General features: G+C 43.3%; 1 long non-coding RNA gene across 1 annotated transcript; it reads left to right on the top strand.

The window, feature by feature from the left end:
* Positions 1 to 624: 624 nt before the first annotated feature.
* LOC122455496 lies at positions 625 to 5,270 on the top strand. The gene is made up of 3 exons (XR_006273715.1): positions 625 to 637; positions 2,639 to 2,643; positions 5,081 to 5,270. It is a non-coding gene; the product is annotated as an uncharacterized LOC122455496 (long non-coding RNA).
* Positions 5,271 to 6,111: the final 841 nt, after the last annotated feature.

The following is a 6,111-nucleotide window of genomic DNA, read 5'->3' as shown; positions in this document are numbered from 1 at the left end:
CACAGACTACACTCTGATATCTCTCATACCAAAATAAATCAACTGCATCATGTCATGTGTGTGTTTCTAAAATAATGTAACACTATGGAGGGGATACCATGCAGAATTCAGCACTGCTAGAGCAAGTAGAGACACTGATGGAATTGGAGCAGCTCTGAAAGAACTTATGAATACTGTATGTTGACCCAGTTATGGGGTATGTACTGGTTTAATTTAATAGGGAGCTATAAGGAAAAACAAGCAACAAAGACCCAGAATGGCTCTAAATAAGTAACTTTTCCACAAACACTTAAGGGTGAAGAGACAATACTATTACACAAAAAGGCCAGCACACACAAAAGATCAAAAGGACCATACCAGTTTGAAAGGGGACTCTGTCTCAAGAGCGGGGGAGTTGTTCAGGGGAACTCAACTCAGACATAGGCACTCAGTGGATTGTCTGAAGAAGTTAGCCCTGTCTAGCTTACCAGCAGGAAATGGTAGAGCCTTCAGGTAAGATATACAGGCTTGTACACTCTTGTTCCTAAATCCTTTTTTTCTCTTATGCTTTGTTCCTATTAAAATAACCAACACTTGAGTTTAAGAAGACAATCTGATCACTATATATCACTGGTCAGACTTCCAAAGGGAAGAACTAGTCAGACCTCCTGGTGCTGGGTAAGCACAGTGGATACACAAGGTACTGTAGCCCCAGCACTGGTCTAGGAGTAAGTGAACGGTGGAATTCCATTGCCGGGAGAGACCCTCCTGGCTCCTTCTACCCACCACTTGCTTCTCTTGGCCTGCCTGCTGGCTGGCTGAGGGCTCCTCTCTGCCTCATGGTCCCACCCTCTGCTCCTCTCAGCCCCCCAGTGCACCTCCGGCTCTGGGCAGTCTCTGCTTCCCACCACCTGTGGGGCCCCACCTGTCTCCCCGGAGCTGAGCCGTCTGGGACTGGTGCAGAAGCCTGGCCAGTCTCAGCCAGGTGTGGATGGAGAGTGGGGGAGACAGTGAGGAGGGCTTGGCTGGGCCCCTGCAGGCAAGTGCATCTTGATGGTCCCCGGCCGGGACAAGTCCTGGCCTAGCTGATCGCGCCACTCCCGAGGGTCTGGAGCGATTCCCGGCCCTGGGACCAGCCCTGGCAGTGCTGCCGGCTCAGCCCGGCAGACATTGCCTCCCAGCAGGGCTGGTGAGTGCAGCTGGGAGGCAGGCCGTGGGGGAGTGGGTCTATGGAGAGTATGGTGGGGTGCTGGGCTGTGAAGGGGCAGGGAGGATCTGTGTGTATTGGGGCACTAGAGAGTGGGGGTTCTGTGGGGGGTGCTGGGCAGTTGTGGTGGGGCTGTGGGCAGGGGTGGTGCTGTGCTGGGCACTGTGCATTTGAGGGTGGGTCTGGGGGGGGCTGGCCATAGGGAGTCGGGGGCGTGGGGGCTGTGTGGTGTGGCATAGGCCCACCCCCCCCGTGGGGAAGGGGCATGCTGGCAGCACAGGGCCAGGCAGGCCACTGTGTGTCTGGCAACTGCCGGTTTGTAAATAGTGCCCTTCCATTGGGTGGAGCAGGGACGCCCCTGCCATGCAATGCCCCATTGCCTCTGGCTGGACCCTCACTCCGGGGACTGACCTCCCCACGCCATGCTCCATTGCCTTCATGGGGGCCCACAAATATGTTTGGCGCCAGGCCCACAAAAGGTTAATCTGGCCCTTCTTATTACACACTATATATTATTAATTATTATTTTTCATTACAGTATTTTTATTACATTATGAAAATGGCAATACTCTGCCAAAATCTCAATTTTGTAGCTTGTATCACTTTGAATAAGCCTGTTGTAAGACAAGGCTCCTATGTTTCATCAAGGAGAATCAGATGTGAAACAGCATGAAGGTATTTAAGAAGCCAACTCAAAGAGTTCCTCCTACACAAGCATTCAGGTCTTGAACCGTCCAGGCAAACAACTAACATTACAACAAAGCTTAAACTTGTTCTTCATAATAATTTTAAAAACAATACTAGCTGCCTATTTAATTTTTAAAACAGCAAAAAATATTCACCTCCCTTTCCATTTCTTATAAGGAGTCTTGAAGTTTAAATCCCCTCAGTGTGATAGATATGTTTGCTTTGATCTGCTTAGCTCTTGGAAGTCTAGGAGTTCTGGGCTGCTGGCCCCGTGCTGCCCGGGGTCCCTAGGGACAGCTCTGTCTGTCATTAGGGAATTTTTTCCCGAGAACCTCCTGTAACATTTCGCAAACCCCCAGGGGTTCACAAATCCCATTTTGGGAACCACTGACCTATAAAATCCTGTAATCCTCTCTTCATCCTGTAAAATGCCTAATACACTTTAGGACATTGTAAAAGCAACCACAATAATAATAAAAAAAAAAGGAGTACCCGTGGCACCTTAGAGACTAACAAATTTATTAGAGCATAAGCTTTCGTGAGCTACAGCTCACTTCATCGGATGCATTTGGTGGAAAAAGCAGAGGAGAGATTTATATACACACACACACACAGAGAACATGAAACCTGTCACAATAATAATGAATAACAAACATATCAGCTCAGCTTTTCAGTTAAAAAGGAGTTTTCAGACAGACACTAAAGAACCTAATGTTGATCAAAAGCATACTAGTGTTGGAAACAGCATTCGGAAGCCCAGTTCAGCCAAAGTTCAAAAAATGGGAGTCAATCCTTTTTGATGGTTTGTGCATAGTTCTTCACTTATTTAACAATACAAGGTATTTGGAGACCATTGTCAACAGCTAAAATTGTCTCCACAGATAAAACAATTTGGACGAAATTCTTCCCTGGTGTAACCACACAGATTTCACAAGAGTTACATTAGGGATGAATTTGTCCCCTTCTCCTTGGGAACAGCAACAGAGATCAGGAAATTAAACTTCCCTTGAGCTTTTAAATTCTGATTAAAGCAGTTTTCAGTATGTCTAAAATATTCCACACTTTGCAACAGTAATATATATTTCAGCTCTTCTAAGAGCTTTGCTTTTCCTTTCCAGTTTCACCCCCTGATCCATTAATGCTCATGATTCTGAAACGCCACCCTTGAAATTGACTTTATTATTTGCATATTTTGTTTATTTAAATTCTAATTCAGATTTTAAAAATATTTTACCTGCTAGAGAAAAAACTGAAAAATACAAATCTGGCAAAAAGCAAATTGTGTGGGTCATATAAACTTATAAAGGCCGAGGTTTAAAGTAGCTTAAGAGATATCAGAAATGCCAAGTCTTGTCTTTCCTATCTGAATTGAACCAAATCTCAGTCATGTTCTCAGAGATGCTACTGAAAACAATATTGTTTGGTCTATGTTAGAAACATACACTGTTTTCAATAGTTGCTGCAGGAGAATAGTTGATGGGAAGCATTTTCAGCAATGGTTCCATTTCCTTGAGTAGTCAAAACTCTTGATTAATGCCCCCCAACAATAATGGTCTGCCCCCTAACACTGTCTTGGAGCACAAAGAGTGTGATTCTCATCTTACTCTGGCTTCATTACTACTCACAGGAGTGATGAGTGCTGGATGTGCCCTGGTTTTATATTTTACAAGATCAATTCCTGGAAGTCTAACTGAGAAAAAAGATCCAGGCTGAAATCAGTGGAAGTCAGGGAGCTCTCTTCTATAAGGTGCTAAGCATCTCTGCAGGGGTAGTCCCTCAGGACTGGGCCCTCAGGGCTATCCTAGAGAATTAGACTATTGGTAATTGAATTAGTGGGATAATACCAGAGTAAGCACTAGTGTGGTATGTTCACATGACTCGTGGGTTTGGATGCAAGTTGATTGTAATTTTACTCTGTGTCCAAACCAACACTGCATTACACTGTTGTAGTGTTGTGGTTGTACTGCCTTCTGCATATATCTCCCACAGTGTCTAGTACAAGTGCCTGGGAGATTTCAAAAGGTCGTGGACTGCTGAATTGGGATTCAGATCTGAGCTTTCATTGAGTTCAGAAGTTTGTGGATTTGGAGTTTTGCTCTGGGCCTATCACTGGGCCAAATTCTGCTATCAGGTATACTTGTGCAAATCAAGTGTTACTCCACATGTATATTGGTGTAAATGAGAGCAAAGCTTTAATATTACTGATTTTGATTTTTTTTCCCCAAAAGAAACATTGAAAATGGCCAGGGATGTAGGTCTAAGAATCAGCTCACACTTCAGATCTTATCTTCAAGATTCAAGCCATGTCTGTTTTTCAATTTGTGTCTGTTGTTGAATAAAACTAAACCAATACTTACTAAGTGACCAAACATAAACAAACCAATTCCACTAGGACAGGAAACTCATCAATGTGTTTACAATGTGAAGAATACTGAGGTGAGGTTTCCTTCTTCCTCAAAATATTGTAATGCAATTAGTTTAAAGCAAGAAAAGTCCTGGATCCTTAAGCTACGACTTACAATATGTGACAATCTCTAGTATTAGGTTAATCAATAATGATACCTCTTATGCAGCCTCATCCAAAGGCCAATGAAGTCAATTGGACTCTTTGACTTGAATGAGATTTGGATCAGACCTTCAACTGGAAAAGAAACATAAAAGAGGCATAGCTGGAAGTGAAGTTCAATTACAAACTGTAACCACATAAACATTTTCAGTTTTAAAATTGGATCCTGTCTATCTCCACCTCCATGACTTTTGTATGAATTTGGTGTTCATTCAAAAATAGTTACAGGCTTCAAAAGCCTCCATAGTCTTAAAGCATGTAATAAAGGCATTTGTATATTTGTGCTGAACAATTTTCAATACACAGCAAAATGTTTCCAATGCACCAAAGATGACCCTAGCCCCAGTCCTGTAAATGCTTATTTATATTTATATATATTTATTTATATGCTGATGATTAACTTTGTATACATGAGCAGTCCCCATGGGACTATTCCCATACATAAAGCTACTCATGTACATAGATCTTTGCAGGATCCGGATCTGTGTAATCTGCACCAAGTATTGGGGGGGAAAAAAAGTATGGGCCCAGTCCTATTCCCATCGAAGTTAATGAGAAAATTCCCATTGGCTTTTATATATTTATTATGTAGGCATTAATACCACACACACACGTCCATAGCATCGGAATACCTATGTTAGCAGTATGACGTTCCCCTCTGATGTTATCTGGAGCGGTGATCTGCTAGGTCACTCCAGTCCTTGACTCTGGGAGCCAACCTTACCCTGCTCTGCTGTGAGAACCCCCACTCCTGAGCTGTTCACACATAGCCTCTGGTATGTAAGCTTCTCCTTGGATTGTGCAACCAGATGACACTACCCAATATCTCCAGTCCCAGACACAACCCTAGGAACCTCCATCTTGCAGTGTCCAGTTATGCCTGCTGGACCCTGCAAGTTTATATGAGTTTGTCAATTTAACAAAGAAATTGATATGCACCAGGTTTGTTATTCCAAGGGGAGTCTCTGACATGCTTCAAACCAAACGCACTGCTTCAGGTAGACTAAACAAACAGATTTATTAACTAGAAAGATAGATGTTAAGTGATTATAAATCAAAGCATAAAAAGTCAGATTAGGTCAAATGAAATAAAACCAAAACGCATTCTAAGCTGATTTTAACACTTTCAATGCCCTTACAAACATAGATGCTTCTCACCACTGGCTGGCTGGTTGCCCTTCAGCCAGGCTCTCTCCTTTGATCAGTGCTTCAGTCGCTTGGTGGTGATGTCTGTAGATGGAGGTGGAAGAGAGAGGAAGAGCATGGCAAATGTCTCTCCCCTTTATCATGTCCTTTCTTTCCTCTTGGCTTTGCCCCCCGCTTCAGAGTCAGGTGAGCATTACCTCATCGCAGTCTCAAACTGACCAAAGGAAGTGGGGTGGCTCACTCGAGAGTCCAACAGATCCTTTGTTATTGCCTAGGCCAGTGTCCTTTGTTCTTTTGAGGCTAGGCTGGGTTTGTCCCATACATGCCCTGATGAGGTGTGAACTGTCCCTCTGCTTTTGGAGATTTTTTGCCTGGGCTTGCTTTAAGCCATGAGAATACATTTTCAGCCTCATAACTATATACATGAAATTATAACCTATAACATTACTATAACATTACTGTAATGACAATTACTATAACATCACTATAACAACTATGCTCAGTGCATCATGAGCCTTCCGAACAT

The sequence above is a fragment of the Dermochelys coriacea genome, chromosome 8 (genome assembly GCF_009764565.3).
Source record: "Dermochelys coriacea isolate rDerCor1 chromosome 8, rDerCor1.pri.v4, whole genome shotgun sequence".
NCBI lineage: Eukaryota > Metazoa > Chordata > Testudines > Dermochelyidae > Dermochelys > Dermochelys coriacea.
This window is presented reverse-complemented; position numbering and strand designations above follow the sequence as displayed.